This window comes from Sceloporus occidentalis, unplaced genomic scaffold (genome assembly GCF_023333645.1).
Source record: "Sceloporus occidentalis isolate IW3139 unplaced genomic scaffold, rSceOcc1.0.p SCAF_8, whole genome shotgun sequence".
Classification (NCBI taxonomy): domain Eukaryota; kingdom Metazoa; phylum Chordata; class Lepidosauria; order Squamata; family Phrynosomatidae; genus Sceloporus; species Sceloporus occidentalis.
This window is the reverse complement of record NW_028316988.1, coordinates 22098783-22117145: the sequence shown is the minus strand read 5'-3', so window position 1 is coordinate 22117145 and position 18363 is coordinate 22098783. Positions and strand designations below refer to the sequence as shown.

General features: G+C 41.1%; 1 long non-coding RNA gene across 2 annotated transcripts; it reads right to left on the bottom strand.

Moving 5' to 3' along the window:
• Nucleotides 1-3581: 3581 nt before the first annotated feature.
• On the bottom strand, nucleotides 3582-17967 carry LOC149308180 (uncharacterized). 2 transcript variants are annotated; one of them, XR_016282220.1, is made up of 3 exons: nucleotides 16002-17967; nucleotides 11618-11694; nucleotides 3582-4189 (listed from the first exon to the last, which is right to left on the bottom strand). It is a non-coding gene; the product is annotated as an uncharacterized LOC149308180 (long non-coding RNA). The 2 variants fall into 2 exon arrangements; XR_016282219.1 differs by having other exon boundaries at nucleotides 16094-17967.
• Nucleotides 17968-18363: the final 396 nt, after the last annotated feature.

The following is an 18363-nucleotide window of genomic DNA, read 5'->3' as shown; positions in this document are numbered from 1 at the left end:
TACAGGTTTCCCCCCTTTTCTTTTCACCACTTCTTTTCCATTGCCAGAACTGTTAGCTTTAGCCTTGTAAACTAGCAGATTCAGAGATGTACCTGTGGCTTAATATGTTATTACGCTCCAATTTTCTCTATTGTGATAAGTAAAGATCTTACTTCACTTGCAGCTGGAAAATGCCTCTCTCCGCTGAGGAAAAAGAAGTCATGAGTTAATGAGAAGGGTGCCTTTTTAGTGGTTTGCAGTAAATAATGGATTGCTAATGGGCTTCAAAAGTCTTTGTAGTTCTAACTGTAAGGGTTGATGGAGAAACTAAGGAGTCATCTCCCTGAAACCCTTTGTAATATGTTTTTTTTATAATCAATACACTGTTTTCAACATTTCCTGGCACATAGATGTTTACGCATGTTGTTTTCCATTGCTGTCATCCTTCTTTTTAGGTTAAGAGATGAAGATTAGCAGAATCAATATTTCTGCAGGGGACCACTTGATGAAGTCTGGGGCCCCAATTTTTATTTTAAATACAGCCTAGCCCATTTGTAAAGGAAGAGATCGAATAAATGGACAATAGGGGCCCAGCACTGTTTTGCAGTCTAAGAGTTTAATTATATTTCATTTTTAGATATATTTAGTGATTTAACTTTTATCTATCCGATTTATATTTTGGAAGCCATGTTACATCCCAGAGCTAGACAAAAAGGCAGGATATAAATGGAAAGGGAAGGAAGTAGTAATAATGATATATGGCACAATTTCTTATCATAGTAACGTTGCTTACAGTGAACTGATGTTACAATGACACCATACATAATGTGCCCCACCCTGACTTGGTAGGTGAAGGGAATGCTGTATAGTGATGGTGAACCTTTTAGAGGCTGAGTTCCCAAACTGCAACACAAAACTCACTTATTTATTGCAAAGTGCCATTTCCCTCTGGCTTTCTAGTAACAAACTCTGTGCTGGGGCAATGGCACATGTGCCCACGGAGAGGGCTCTGAGTGCCACCTCTGGCATGCGTGCCATAGGTTCGCCATCACTAGTAGTATTTTGATTTCAATAAGGCCTTTGACAGGGTTTCCCATGACATTCTTGCAAAAGAAACTAGTAAATTATGGGCTAGACAAAGCAGCTGTTAGGTGGATCTGTAATTGGCTGACTGGCTGAACCCAAAGGGTGCTTAACAATGGCTCCTTTTCATCCTGGAGAGAAGTGACCAGTGGGGTCCCACAGGGCTCTGTCACGGGCCCAGTGTTATTCAACATCTTTATCAATGACTTTGATTGTGTCTTCATTCATGGGGGGGGGGGGGGGTTGGATTTGATGGCCCTTGAGGTCTTTCCAAATCTATGATACTATGATTCTTTGACTTCCTTTTCCTCTTTTTCTACTTGAACAGGCAAATAGGATCAAAGAAACTAGGCTCACCAGAGAGGCAAAATAGCTTTTCCTTTTTGCACCATAGTTCTTCCATGCAAATAAGGGCTTGCAAATGGGTTCTAGCCATCTAGCCTTTCGCTAGAGATAATCGCACCCTTAAATCCCTCCAAGAGAGACATAGGATCTAAAAAACAAAAATGGGTAGTATTATACTTATCCGTGCCCAAGCTGTAAGCAGCCCATATCCTCACGGGCAGCCCATCTGCAACCTGGACTTCTGCCACAGCTTTTTCAAGAAAGAGATTTTGCTGTTCTTAAAAAGCCATGGCAGAAGTTGCCTATAGCCTGGGTACGGCTAAGTATGATAATACCCATTTTCATCTTTTCAATCCCACATCTCTCCCGGCAGGATTTTAGGGTGTGATAACCTCCTTTATCTCAGTGTTGTACCAATCCACACGATTCTTTTACTGACCCAACAAGACTGGAGCCTGCTTCATGTATGAATTTGTTGCATGTATGAATTTTATGCATAAAGATAATGGATTCCACGTTTGCACAATGCCTTGTCTTCTCAAGGCAAAAATAAATGCTTGGACACTTCATATGTATCAGTACAAGTATGGTGAATAAGTGGGAACACACACTTGCTACAGTGCGTTATCACCCTCTAACATGAGTGTGAACAACATGCCCCTCTCCCTCCGTCATTATTAAGGCTCCTGGAACCTCCTCAGGATTTGGAGTTGAAGTGGCAAAGAAGAGTGACTTTTAATTATTTTGGAAGGAGATCACACTCTTGGAAATGTTCATCAAGCACAGTTATCCTCAAAAACAGGACATGCACGCTCCATACACCTTGTTTCACTGCAAAACTTCACTTTGTCTCCAAAACCATAAATCCACTCATTGTACCCACACACAATAATGGGAAAGAGTAAAGCCCATAGCAGGGTCTGGGGAATGAAATGGGCTCCCAAGCAGGCTGAAGTTGCCTACCTCTGGGATAATAGGAATGTTCCTGTTGAGGGCTTCTTATAGCAAGCCAGCAGGACATGCCCTCCTTCAGAAAACTACAAAGCTGTAAGGGACTTGAGCACGTCAGTGATGAGACTTGTAGTCCAGCATATTTGGAAGGCACCAGGCAGGGAAGGCTGATCTAGATAGTCTGAACTCATATAAAACAACTGCTGATGCCCTTCATGCAAGGACTGCAATTTTCTACCTTAGCTATGTGTCCATCTCAAATCTGTTACAATTGTTAAATGTTAAATTGTTAAGTGGTCAAGGTGAGATTTGATTTCATTTAACTTCCTTGTACATTACCACAGTAGTTCTGTGCAAACAGTTTGTTGGGAATAAGACTCATTAAAGTAAGTGGGACTTACTATGTGCAAGGATGCATAGATAGAACTAAACTAAAAATTGCTGCTCGTTTTTTCCTTGGCTTTTGTCTTAAATAAGGGATTATAATTTGTTAATCCCTTATAGTTTCTTCCTTTTTGTGGGTTTTTTTCTCACCATCTGATCATTTTCTCTAAGGAGCCATCTGTGGGAGACTCCGCTGTGCTTTTTTTGTGTTTTCAACAGCTCTGCTGTTGCCGTTTTCAGATTTTTGTCCAGTTGGTGCTTTTCCATAAATCAGGAGAGCAGTCTCTCTCTCTCTCTCTCTCTCTCCTGTCTGTGCCTGTGTGTGTGTGTGTGTGTGTGTGAGCATCATTATAAAATGAATTTTTGAAATGTAAGGTATGGTAAGATTATATACCATACTGGGGTATATAATGGCTGGGGCATCGGACTATGACTCTGGAGACCATGGTTCAATTCCCAATTGGCCATGAAATCCACTGGGTGACTTTGGGCAAGTCACACTCACTGAGCCTCAGGGGAAGACAACAGCAAACCTCCTCTGAACAAACCTTGCCAAGAATACCCTTGCCTTGGAAACAACTTGAAGGCACACAGCGTAGCACCATACTTTTATTTTCATCCAAATTAAAAATAAAGCTTGGTCTCCAACTTTGGATCTGACAAGGGAACAGTTGTTAGTTTATTAAATGTGGATCTCATCAGTTGGATGGAGTGCCATTCCAAGAGAAATAAAGTAGGAATGGATCACTTTGGATTATATTCATGAAAAGTTTCCATTTACATCTTTATTGTAAGAGGCAATATCTGCTTCTTAAAAGATAACACAAGGAATACTGGATTGTTGTGGGCATAAGAGTGGAAATAACTTGCTCTGTATTTTGGGAGTGGAAAGCTTGCAGTGTTTCAAATGACCAAGGAAGAGAACATTTAGGGAAAAAATCAGAAAGGCTGGTGTTGGTCAATGAATGAAAGTGGGAAATAACATATAAAACACTAAATAGGTTTTGGTTAGAATTTATGAAAGATGCAAAAGTAAGAAGTCTGTGTATCGTAATGGTAGCATAAACTAATGGTTGCTGTAAGAGTCATAGCCAAATGCTCATTAATTATAAAACCAACGTGTTCCTGGGGTAGCTCTAGTGTCTCAGCAATTGTTTTAGCTGAGATTTACTGATCTGCCAAAATAAGGTCATGAACACACTCAAGAATTTCAAGAGTTGGCACTGCTGGAGGCTTTCCAGACCTTACTGCATCTTTGGTCTCAATATATCCATGCTGAAAGTTGGCACATCACTTCTTCACAGTGGAGTATGCCTGGTACTTGTCACTCAATGTCACCATGCGCTCCTGGAGTTTTCTTCAGCAGGGACAGGAACCACATGACGACGGCCCACAGTTCAACACTTGAAAATTCCAGACTTTTCATTGGCATTATTCTATCAGTGACCTGGGAGGGAGGGAAATCTCATATTAGATCTACGATCCTGCAAATTTGCAGTTTACAATACAAAGGAACACTCTTTCAAGCTACAATGACAAAATCACACTCAGGTTTTGGGAAACAAATCAGGCCAAGAACGTTTCAGCACCCTTTCTTATCTCCCCTAAAACATTATCCCTCCCTTTCCCTCCTCATTTGGCACACATGCCCACAAACACACAGAAATATGAAATGAAATCAAAACAGTCTTCAGTTTAAAAAGACGTTATTTACCTTCCAGATTCAAGATAGACTTGATTAATTGCTGGCAGAAGAAAGCCAGCAGCTAAAGTCGTGATTAATCTGCCAGCAATTAATCTAGCCTAAAGCTCAGCGGCAAAAACATTGGGGTAATGAAAGAAATGCTTTTAAAATGGCAAATCTTTCCCACTTACATTTCCGTGTGAGTGTGTGTATGAGAGACAGAGACTCTAGAACTGTGCTACTAAGCTGGAAAAGGAGAAGGGATCAGTGAGCAAAGTTTTCCCTTCTTGACTTCTCTGCCAAACCCTGATTGGAGGCGGGCAGTCATTTTGCCAATGGGCTTTTTTTTCTATAAAGGGATTTTTAAAAACAGTTTCTCCATTACTTTGCCAATTGAAAGGAAATCAAATGGAAATATCCATCCTTCTATTTCTGCCCCTCCCCTGATCACTGGTAAGCAAAGGCCACCTAACGTAAAGCCTGCCCACTGGCCACCCAAAAGTAAAGTATTGCATTGCAAAGAGTAGCGGAACAGTGACAGGAAAGGAAGTCATTGATGGAACGTTTGTGTCAACGAAAAGACACGCTTTCCAAACTGTCTCCCGCCAGAAGAGCAACAGAAGAGGGCTGAGATCATGTGGTAACACAATCATCATGCTCCAGTTGCAATTTACTGCCTCATGTGATAAAGTTCTAAAACTGCCCCTCTCTTGACCTGTTTCAGCAGATTATTGCATTGCTTTTAAAGCTCTTTATCCCCAACGGGAGAAAGGCGCATTTAACTATAAAACTGGGTGTTATTACACTCACTGTTGGCCGGGCGAATGCAACTTGTATGCAGCTCAGATCCCAGCCGCACTTATGCAGCAATTTTTCAAAAATGAATTTTTTTGGGTTCAGTGCATCTTTGTGATTTCTGCACACAGTCACATTGTGCCTTCCTTTACTGAATCCCTCCAGTGACAGCTGAGCCATTGTATGCTTGGACCTCACAGTCCAAACACAATCATGGGGTTTCACGTTATTGCATGAGAGGTGATCACACGCAAATTCGGGCAATGTGAAGCCAGTTCGAATGCAGTTCGCATTCACGTAAATTTGCTAAACACTTTCTTTTCATTCGAAATATAGGCCTGTTACAGACTGCCAAAATAAAGCTGCTTCGGGTCTCTTTGGAGGTATGCTGTTTAAATGATGCATGCATCCTAAGAATCCGGAAGCTGCACCAAAGCTGCACTCTAGTGCTTAGGAATGGAGTGTGGCTTTGGCACGACCTCCGGACTCTTAGGACCCAGGCATCATTTAAATAGCATACCTCCAAAGAGACCCGAAGCAGCTTTATTTTGGCAGTCTGTAACAGGCCTAAGAAAAATTTCTCATGTGTGATAACATCTAGTGTCAATAGATCTCCAGGATATTGAAAAAGAATATCCCCAGCCCTACCTGGAATTAGCAGAGATTGCACCTGGGACTTTCCCTATGCAAGAGCATGTGCCTGAATCCTCACCTGCAGCCTTTCTCTCTAACTCCTATCCTAAAACATTCTTACAGTCTGGTGGAAGCAATGATCTTGAGGCATTAATGTGCTCCAGGGATTATACAGATAGCAAAAGCAGGTGTGTGTATGTTTGTGTCTTTTGGTGGGCAGAGGATTTCTAAAATAAAATTGTCCTTAACTACTGAAGTAATTAAATAATTTCTCTCCTCACCCCGTCTGTCCTGGAGTGTGAAATACTATTTGTTTGAATGCATCAAGTGCTGAGCTTAATTACAGCCCGAAGCCGAATAGGACCTTCTTGGACTTTGCCCAAAAAGCTGCCCACACGCCGCCTTCTCCCTTGTGCGGCACCAAGTGGCAAAGTGTTCATCCAGGCTTGTGTAATTTGGGAGCATTAGCTCATCGGAGCACGTTCTCACTGGTGACTCCAAATCACACTGAAATATTCTGCATTTATTTTAAAATGCCTGTTTCCTAAGTAACTCTTTACCAAACCTTTCAAAATACATTTTAGATTATATTTCTAACTAGACCATATGGGGAACAAACTATTTTGGCTTTGTATTCTCACAAGAAATTACAAATGGGATCTTCAACATTATGGCGCAGTTTATCCTGCAAAAACAAGTTCACCCCTTCTCTCGGCCACTCCGCTCCCTTACCCCTGTTACTGTTGTTTTTTAACATTGTTCCACATTCATGGTGACCATTATGCTCAGTGGTGGCGGCAATGATGACTTGTCATCTCTTTATCTTTATTGATTTCAGAGCTTTCCGCTTCTGCAAAACCTCCCTCCTGTATATGAGCATGCTAATTCCTCATTGTTTCTCACTGGTCTTGTTGGAGATCCCTTTCTGTCACCAGTCAGTATTCACTACCTGAGTTTGCTATTACAGGAGGCAATGGCTGACTTTGTTGTCTTTGATTATGTGCCTTGAAATAATTTCTAATTTATGGCAACTCATGTAAGTAGAAACAGACATAAAGATATTAAAAAGTATATCTCTTAGTGATAGTGCAAGATAGCATTTCTAGCACAGAACAATACAGAGTGGGACCTCCACATTCACTAGGGATAGGGATGCAGGACTCCTATGAATGTGGGAAAACTGCAGATTGAAAAAACACAGTTTTTTAAAACCTGAAAGGAACCTTTCTAGAAATCTCTCGTTCCTCCAGTGCAACTCTATGGTCAACATATGCCAGACATTGACCATACAATTCTGCTATAAATGCCTGGACAAGTGTTCACTCTAGGAATCTCTAGGTCTTCCAGTGCAGTGTTTGGTAAACGTTGGCCACAGAGTCACGCCAGAGGACCTAGAGATTCCTAGAGAGAACATATTAATCAAATCTGTGAATAATCAAAGCTGCAAAAGTCAAAGCCGCAAATGTGGAGGGCTAACTGCAATTTGGTGGCTGTAACAGTAAAACATATCTATAAAAGATCTCTCAAAAATGTCACAGAGTAGATAGTCTTATATCCACTAGAAAAATGGAACCAGTTACTATGAAATGATATACAGACTGAATGACTTTGTACGTCCTGTACCTGCCTCCACCGTTGCGTCTGGTGAGATGACCTCTGTCACATCCTCTGATGTAGAAAGGGGATGCCTAGCCATGACAGAAACCTTATTGCCACCCTTACTGGTGACGACAGGGGTCTTCTCACCAGATGTGAAGGCAGAGGCAGGTATGGTGCGCACAGCAGTAGCAGGCCTATGGCACAGTGTTGGGTGGGTGTAAACTCATGGTCATTGGTGTGCCAGCCCAGGGACTGAACTGGGTTAGGATAGCACAGCTTGGCACATACTATCCTGCCCATTTGGTTAGGGCCAAGGTTAAGAAGGCAGTTTAATTATTTATCCTTGCAGAAAAGGCATTTTTCAGTGGAACATGATAACCTCTGCTTTGAAATACCTTAGCACTCTACTACAATTACAATTTTAAATGCAGAACACTACACTAACTTGCTGTGATGATTAAAGCAGGCATCGAAGGTAAAATGGTAAGAGAAGCCACAGAAAGTTGTTCTCTTTTTGCAGGACAATGAACCTGCTCACAGGGCTGATGGATGTTTTGAAGAATTTGAGTGTGTAGGCCATCCACTCTACTCACTAGATTTTGTACCATCTTACTATTTCCTGTCTCCAAATTTTAAAGAGTTTGAAAGGAAGGATGACTCAAATGACTCAGAGGTGATAGGAGAAGCAGAGATGATGTGTCACATGTATCAAACTTTGGGATCAAAGTGTAGAATAGCATGTAGGTTTCATGGCTCTAGGTCATCCCCTTCTTGGTCAGGCCAAGAATTTTTTGGCATCTCCTTGTAGTGGGTAGGCAATCTCAAATGTTGTGTTTGAGAAGCTGTTAGTACGAACAAAGTTTGCAATGCAAGAAAGATTCCGAAGGTGCAGTAGGGAAGAGAAGACTCTCAGTTGTATAGTGCTTTGGAAACAATCCTATTTTAGCAGTAGAAGGCCCTGATGTGATAAAGTCCTCCATCATGGGGCCTCAGTTATGAAGAATCCTTCCCCAAGATAGCTGCCGGATGCCTACTTAGTTGTTCTTTTTGTACCAAAGCTATTTTAATTTTCCATATCCTTTACACTTGAGTTTAGGCCTATTGGGTCCCCCCCCCCTTTTAAGATGGTGCTTCTATTCATTCATATGTCTCTTAGGCTTGCTGTTATTTGTGATACAGTCGTCCTTCCACATTTGTGGGTTAAGCATTTGGGGAGCTGATTATTCATGGATTATTCTATCGCCTCCATTGTTACCTACACCACTTTTAACAGGGACTTCAATAACACCAGTGTGGGTGGAAAGAAATAAAACTGGTGGGGTGGCTGGACATGGCTGCAAGTGTGTTCCCACCTTTGCACAGGTGGGGGAATGGGACCTGGGGATACAAGGAAGGAGGACATGCTTATTACCTGCGTGGGTGGGGATGGTGAGGTGCATGTGTTCTCTTACTCATCTGGATGAGGAGAAGGAGATGGGACTGGAGATGTAGGAATGCAGGAGGATGTGCATGTTCCTTTGCTCGCTCATGCAGACGGGCAGGAGGGCAAGGATGGGATGAATGTCCTTCAACCATCCCACCAGTACTGATATTTTTGTGTGTGTTAAATACAGTTTGAGGACCTAGAGATATTAATGGTTTTTCCACTTTTTCAGGGATCCTCCATCCTTAATCCCTGGAAAACATGAGGGCTGACTGTATTTGATTCCAGCTCAAAATTAGGAGGAACGTCCTGACAGTAAGGGCTGTTCGACAGCGGAACACACTTCCTAGGAATTTCCTTCTTTGGAGGTCTTTAAACAGAGGCTGGATGGCCATCTGTCAGTGGGATGCTTTGATTTAGATTTCCTGCATGGCAGAATGGGGTTGGACTGGATGGTCCCTGTGGTCTCTTCCAACTCTATGATTCTGTGTATTTGTACGGTAATTTTTGGGGGGGGGTTCTTCTGTACAAATTAGCCCTAGAATCTTTATTAAAGGGTGATATAATTTTTTATAATAAACTAATAATAAATGGCCACTATGAGTTCTCTCTCTCAACAAACATTCCACCCAGTAATTTTGCCAATCCCCGAAAAACACGTGAGGTCTCTCTATAAACCTATGGAGCATCCTTCTTCCCAAGAGGCAATTGCAGCATCTGAAAGCAACGTGCTCTGTGGCTGCTCACATATTGTGCTTTAGAGTTCATGTGCCAAGAGGCATAAGCACAGATGCTCCTTTTAACTCAGTGACTACAGTAGCTGTGGATGCTGGGGGACTTTTCCTGCATTATTGGAATCCATAGGGGAGACATATGCCACAACCCATTACCCAGTCTCCCAAGGACTGCAAACATCCATGTTGTAGCTTATGACCTGCTTTACTTAAGATAGGAAATTAAAATAAACTAGAAATATAACAGCTCCTAGGATGTCGTTGGGGGCATCAAGGGTTGATCCATGCTCCCTGGATGCTGTATTTGTTTATAAACTTTGTCAGTTTATACTCCAGCAGGGCCCTAAAAAGTATTATACCTGAAGTACTAAAGATAATTGTCCAATCCACACCATTTTAAAGATGTTAAAACATGATTTGATCTCTTTTCAAGTCTTCCTGTGACCTACAGTATTATGTCCTACTCCCTCTTCCTTGTTCACAAAGTTATGGTGGGGTTGGGAATCACCTCCACAAAGGAACAGAACATAATCTCTTGACAGTAAGATCTGTTCAACTATGGAACAGGCTGCCTTGGATGGTAGTAGGTTCTCCTTTGCTGGAAATATTTAAGCCATCTGTCAAAGATATGTCAAGACATGCAAGATTCTTTTGAATTCTACCCTTCTTTAATTCTATAGATCAGGAAGAAGAACCATTTAACTCTTGGAAAAACCACACTGCCCTCAGGACAGGTTTCTTGCTATAAATACATGTGTCCATACAATGACAAACCAGTCTAGTTTGAAGCTAGATAAAATCTCTGTTTGATTTCACCTGGATACCTCAGTAGCCCCTCATGTCACAGGCGGCTACCAAGCCATCCTCACCCCAGTGACCCACAACTGGAGCGGAGTTTCAGATTGGCAAAGTATTTCCTCTTAGCCACCCTGCAATTCACTATTACCTACTACCTTTGCAACATTAGTTCTTGAGCATGCGTGAAAGAGTGTGCCTGTGTGTGTGAACTCCCTTTTTAATAAACTAAAATTAATTTGGAAAACTGCCTCTGGATTTATCTGGGTTTAGAACAGTCTTTCCTTTACCAAAGCCTTTTAGCAGCTTCCCATTGAGCTCAATCAATTTCCCTATCGAGTACAATTTGGGTGCTCTCTTGGGACCCCGGCAATCAAACAGCTCTTACAGTATGGAACCTCTTCTCTTGTAATTTGATCCACTGGTTTGTGTTCTAATATCTGAAGCAGCAAGAAACAAGCTGGTTCCATCTTCTACACAACATCCCTTCTAATAATTAAACACAGCTACCATGTCACTTATCTGAATTATTGTACAGTGGACTCTTGGTATCTGAAATGTTTCGGGTGTTAACAAGACTCTCAGAAACCCTATAGTTTGAAAAACTGTGCTTCCAAAGGTAAGACAATAGCCCCATCCCCATCTCTTTCTTTACATGCTTCCCATTGGCTCCAGTTCACTTTCAGTGTTGCTGAATTTCTGTGAACAGCACAGCTAGAAACAAAATCAATATGACGAGAGATAAATCTGGCACAAGTGACTATGAACTCTACTGTCACTAATATGACAATGAAAAATACTTGCTAATTGAATACACTACATTGTGATCCTTAAATCTTTCAACAGACAAAAGTATCAATATCGAAATGCTAAGTAATCTCTAGATACTAGAAAGAATTCCACCCACTGTATTGCCACCTGCAGAAGATGGATGTCGCTTTTTTATTTGGTTAATCCTTGCAATATTGAAATGTGGAATTCAGTACAAATCCAAGTTGAATGTGATCTTCAGAGCTTTTTGTATGTGCAATAAGAATGATTCGCACCCACATTTCAACAAGCTGTAGGAAGTAAACAGTCCAAATTCTGAATTTTCAGAGGTGCTTCAATAAAACCGAACTGATCTCCATCAAGGAAAATGCCTGTGAAGGAACATGGGTGAAATAAACAAAAGCAACACACACATACACACAACCTTTGGTTTTTACTTACTTTCTGCAGCCAATGCATCTTGCTAATTGGAAACAAATGCCACGGATAGACCTTCTTAACTTGTGGAATAGCTTGTCCTTTTTAGAGCAAAGTTGGAAAGTTACGTAATTGTATAGTTCCAGACTAAAAAACAGTTAGTTACCATTAAAGTTAAAAGTGACTATTCAGTTTCTCATTAAAATAATTATTCTTTTAAACACTCATAATACTATATGCTGCTGACTTGTGGTAAAGAACATACCTAACTACTATGGCCACCCTCCCATAACTATAAAAGGTATTTCAGTCACTACATTTTTACTGCAAAAGAAATGCATTTACCATATATACTTGAGTATAAGTCAACCTCATGTATGTCTTGAAGGCAGATTTTGGCACCAAAATTATAGATTTTGATACGACTCATGGATAAAATGTAGGGGCATGTGACAAAGGATGTAAAGGAAAATGATGTTAAAGAACTTCCAAAATTCTGGCAGGCATGACTGTTTGTGTTCACCCTAAAGACTGGATGGATGAGAAGGGAACTACAGTAAATCATAGTTGAGCAATGTGTGGAGTAGGAGACCAAATGTGGGCAGGGCTAAGAAAATACGCACATGTTCAAAAGGGTGTAGAGGCAAAGCAAAAAAAGTTGACTATGGGGCTGTACACACCAGCCATAAAGGCTGGTCTGGGGTGGAGTCAGGGCATGGCATCCACATGATGCACACCCTCACTCTGCAACGCACCACTCCCCACGGCATGTGGAGAAAGCACATTCATAGAGGGGACTGCTGTCCATAACATGCAAAACATGGCCACCTTAGGCATCATATTTACGTTCTGTTTAAAAGTGGTAACACAGAATGGGAAAGAAGGAAACAGTGTACCTGCACTATATAATTCTGCCCACCCCATCCTGGCCTTAGACATACTCTGCCCTTTTTGGTGGTGGTGGTGTTTTCTTTCAAGTGTTTCTGACAAATGGGACTTGTTGCTGTTGTCATTTCCAATTTATGGCAACCCTATCACTGGAGTTTCTTGGAAAGAATTCTTCAGAGCAGGTTTGCCACCATTGCCTTCTTCTGAGCTGAGAGAATATGAATTGCCGGAGGACACTCAGTGGGTTTCCATAGTTGAGATGGGATTGACACTTGGTCTCCCAGAGTCCTAATCAAAAATTTAAATTACGATACCACAGTGGCCCTCCAGTCAACTTTTGGACTGAAGACTAAAAGTGAAAAGAATGGAAGGGGGACTAGCAGAATGAAGTCTAGTGTGGTCTGAATGTATGCAAGTGTGGAGGCTGTGATTCAGGGTCCGAACAGACAGGCCAAAATAAAGCTGCTTTGGATCACTTTGGAGGTGTGCTGCTTAAATGATGCATGCATCCTAAGAGGCCGGATGCTGCGCCAAAGCCATGCTCCAGTCCTAAGGACTGGAGCACAGCTTTGGTGCAGCTTTTGGCCTCTTAAGATGTGCATGTCATATTGAAAATACGCAGAAAAAGAACCCCCTTCCCAACTTTTATATCGTGTGCGTGTGCATGTGCGTGTGCGTGTGTGTGTGTGTGTGTGTGTGTGTGTATATATATATATATATAGGCATTGGTGCAGATTTTTGAAGCTAATGTTGTATGAATGTGGAGAGAGGTAGAGCATGAGTCACATACAAATCTCAGTTTAAAGAAAGAAGCACATATGTTTTGGAGTAGGCAACAACATTTGGATTGAAGGGAAAGAGAAAAGCAAAAGCAGCTAGATTTTTTTTAAAAGATGTAAAGTGGACTGACTGCAGTTTGGATTTATTTCCAAACCATCTGTGAATTCTGCTGCGTTTTCCCCTTCTTCAAATGCCTCCACAGCTCTATTTTCAACCAATTATTCCGAGTCTAGAATAACAATATATTCCTTTCATTCAGAGCTGCATAGGATTCTCTGCTTGATCCCAGAATCTCAGGGAATTTTAGAAACAAAAACCTAGCGCAGTCTATCATATTGCTTTGCAAACTGCATAGGAAACAGAGCAGCGGCCAATTATTTTTGCAGATAAAAATGAACAAATATTTGGGGACAGTGTGTTGTGTGCAGAGATAAGGAAACAAGTTGTTTATTTGAAAGTTATGCACTTTCCCTTCCATTCTCTGTATTTTTAACTTACATATTTCATATTAATTCACTACTGGCCAAGTGTCCTAGTGTCAAATACCAACTCAAGCCTTTTTGTCTTTTTTTCTGGGGGGAGATAGAGCAAATACAGCTGCAGGAGTGGGGCAACTTAAATGTGACCTAGAAAAGAAAACAGATTGTTCTGGATCCCAAATTATGGATCACTTGGTTTGCATAACTGTATAAAAATAAGCATTTGTACCTTATCCTTGAAGAGGACGCAGTCCAAAACCTGAAGCACCTCTACCATTTTAAATAGAGATCTGCAACTGTGCAAGTAGCCACGCCAGTGTGTGTAGTGGTTTGACTGTTGGACTATGACTTTGGAGACCAGGGTTCAAATCCTGACTCAGCCCTGTAAACCCACTTGGGCAAGTCACACTCTCTCAGCCTCAGAAGATGGCAATAGCAAACCCCCTCTGAAGAAACTTGCCAAGGAAACCTCTGATAGGTTCTCCTTAGGTTTCCAGTAAATCAAAACTAGTACAACAAACTGTGCAAGAATTAGTGAATATGCAAAGTTCACACTGAGAGCAAAACTGAATATGGATTTTGCATTTAATATGCATTCAGTGGAAAATGAAAACAGGGCAGCTGGAAGGAATGCTAATAAATAAAAAGACTGCAGCAAGCATGGAATGAAAGTTTGCTCTTTTCTTTCTGTGTTGCAGTGCTGACCATAATCTCCTTTTTCAGCCTAAAGGAGACACAGTACAGCATTCTCCCCATGCAAATAGTCCGGTTACCCAACTGAGGCATAAGAGGAACAACCACCTGAGAAAGGAAAATAAGTTCCACTGTGCCTCTGCTACCTAGCTACACCACTATCCACCACCCAAACACAGAACCATAAAACTGGAAGGGACTTTAAGGGCCATCAGTTCATGTCCCTGCCAGAACACACAGAAAAAAGATTACCGAGAAGTGGGTATCCAACCTCTGCAAAGACCTCCAGAGGAGAGTCTAGTAACTTCCAAGGCAGTCCATTCCAATGAAAGAGATCTAGCCCAATCTCCTGCCATGCAGGAATACACATAAAAGGGACCCATCCAACTTCTGTTTAAGGTCCTCAAAAGATGGAAAGTCCACTACACTGCAAGCAAGGTCTCTAGAGTCTCAACCCAAGGTATTTTTTTCTTGTCACCTACCACCTGATCCTTCTAACTGGGAATGGTAAAGACAGACTGTGAGATCTTGCATTAAGACAGTCATAGATTCATAGAATCATAGAGTTGGAAGAGACCACAAGGACCATCCAGTCCAACCTCCTGCCATGCATGAACACAGTATCAAAGCACACCCAAAAGGTAGCCATCCATCCTCGATTTGAAGATTCCCAAGGAGGGAGACTTCAACACACTCCAAGGGAGTGTGTTCCACTGTCAAACAGCAATTATTGTCATGACATTCCTCCTAATGTTTAGGTGGGATCTCTTTTCCTGTAGATTGAATCTATTGTTCTGGGTTCAATTCTCTGGAGCAGCAGAAAACAAGCTTGCTCCAGCCTTTACATGACACCCATTCAAATACTTAAACAGGGCTACCATGTCACCTCTCCACTTGGAGTGTAGTGGAGTTTACTTTTTTGGAGGTCTTTTAACAGATGCTAGATGGCCATCTGTTGGGACTGCTTTGATTGTGAGTTCCTGCATGCCAGGGGATTGGACTGGATGGTCCTTGTGGTCTTTTTCAAGTCTATGAATCTATAATTTTAAGTGATCTCTTCGCTTTGCCTACTGATAGCCCTTTTAAATGTTGGAGGCTTTCAAGCCATTTCCAATTTGTGGTGACTCTAAGGCAATCTTACCCTAGAAGTTTCTTTGCAAGATTTGTTTGCCTTTGTCTTCCTCTGAGGTTGAGAGAGGGGGGCCTTGCCCAAGTTCACCCAATAGGTTTCCGTGGCTGAGCAGAGACTTGAACTCTGGTCCCCATTATAGCACATTGGCTCTCAGCCCTGTTAAATATCAAAGACCATTATCATGGCCAAATCTCATGAAATATGTTTAGTTTTAAATCTTTGCATCTTATTGCAATTTGTAGGAAATGTCCTCTCGGAAGCTTTATACAGAAGCTTCCAAAGACAGCTTTTAGCAGTGTCTCTAGCAATTTCACCTGAAATTTGTACAGGCCAGGTCAGATCAGGTCCCGGTTAAACTGGAATCAGGTTGTCACTGGACCTTGTAAAGCTTCAACATTGACAAACCCCGAGTATCTTTGATTTCTAAAAGTCTTACGTTAAAAGACAACAGATGGAATAACGACAGCCTGGTTCTCAAGGGTATTATGTAAAACAGATGATGAGTGTCAGCACTTTTTATACCCTCACCATGTTGTAAAGTTTTTCTGCGGAGAAGCACAGAAGAAAAGGGAATAAAGCCATTCTCCAGGAAAAAGATCTAAAAATAAACACAGTGAGGATAAGTTATATGGACAAAATTAGCACATCCTAAGAAAGAAGAGCCTAAACACTTTAAAGGAGTAAGTCTCAATCTTTTCTTCACCACGGAACCCCTCTAAATAATTTCGGTGCTGTGGCCTATGAGGAGCGACTTAGGAAACTGGGTACGTTTACAGAGAAGAGAAGGTTAAGAGGTGGCATGATAGCCATGTTTAAACATTTGAATGAAGGCAGAGTTGGATTTTATGGCCCTTGAGCTCTTCCAATTCTATGATTCTATGGGCCATATTAAGAAGGGAGTAAACTTGCTTTGACTGGTATTCCTGCATGGCAGGGAGTTGAACCTGGGGCCTCTTCCAATTGTGGTAGTGTGACAGATTCCTACTTGAGGATATATTTGAGGGTCCACTGCACATGTGGAAGATGGCAGCTACCATTTTGAAACTGGCAAACCTTGGCAGCCTGCCTTCTCAAAGCAAATTTGTCTCAAACCAACAACAACCGCTGCAATTTGGCAGCTGCGTTTTCATTTCCTCCTTCTTGTGCGCGTGTGTTTTCTGATGGAAGTACGGGAAGGAAATGAGGATCTGGGTCGAAGCTAAAAGTGTACAGTTTGGGTTGAGGAAGAAGCAGGAGGATGAGAGAGAGCAAATGGGAAAACTGGGTGACTTTGGACAAGTCACACTCTCTCAGCCTCAGAGGAAAGCAAAGGCAAACTTCCTCAGAACAAATCTTGCCAGGAAAAAACCCATGATAGGTTCTATTATTTTCTTAGCAAGATTTGTTCAGAGGAGGGTTGTCATTGCCATCCCCAGAGGCTGAGAGAGTGTGACTTCTTGCCCAAGGATACCCAATGGGTTTTGAAAAGTCAGAAGGGGCGTGAAGGCACACAACAACAACCTAATAAAATCCAGTATGTGTAATATAGCCGCAAATCATATGAAATGAATTTATACACGTGTTTTTAGGTTTTACTGGCTGTGGGTTTCAGTTTTCTAAGTACCAAAGTAGCAAATGAAATCAGGGCAAAACAAGTGAAGCAGCAATTCCGATTTATTAGTTACCGATCTTGCAAGAAGAAGGGCTGTCCAAGGCATGCAGGCAGAGACCAAACTTTGACACAGCCAGTTTTTAACCCTTTTCCCTGGAAGCATTTTCCCCACCTCCAAGGCATCAAAATATATCACAAATCACAAATGTGCAAAATGAATACATTATCTCCGCCTCTGTTTACGTTTCCCACCTACTCAAATCTCCCCTTACCATTATTTACAGATCTCCTTTTAGGGTATGCCTTTGTTGTGATTTCCAGCGAAAGCGAAACTTAAAAGTGAACTGTGATCTCACCCCCAAGAAGCCTCATTATTAACTCTTCATCCTCCCTTTCACCTTTGCATTACTATATTTTACCTCATTAACTGCAGCTGGAGGTGCTACAGATGCCTAGTAGAGTGTCTTCTCTAGGAATCTCTAGGCCTTTCAGGGCAACTTTTAGTTAAAGTTGACCATAGAGATGCACTGGAGGACCTAGATATTCCTAGAGAGGACATAGTAACCAAATCTGCGAATAATCAAATCCACAAATATCAAATCTGCAAATATGGAGGGATGTGTACATATTGCTGATTTCTTTCTTTATTGTTGTAACCCGCCTCGATCCTTTTGGGGGAGGCAGGCTATAAATAAATTTTATTATAATAATTATTATTATTATTTGGCTTTTTGCTATTTTTGTTAATTTTGTCCTCCTCAAAATTCCTGTTATTTATATTACAGGGCCTCTCTAAAGTCTAAACTCTTAATTTTTGTTTTTACTAGCTTCATATATATATATATATATATATATGGTTTTATATATATATATATATATATATATATAGTATAATATAATATATATTATATATATTTTATATATATTATATATTATAATATATATATTATAATAAAATATATATTATATATATATTTATATATATTATATATATTATAATATCTATATCTATATCTATATATATAGTATGTATATACACACACACACACACATTTATTTGTGTGTTGAATCCCAATTATCCATTCTCTCATTGGTAATGCCCTCCTACATTACGCCTTCTCTTCCCTCCCTGCTCTAGATACTACATTTCCCATCTGCTTTGCGGCAGAACCATTTTCTCCCCTCCTCGCGCATGCCCATTCCTCCT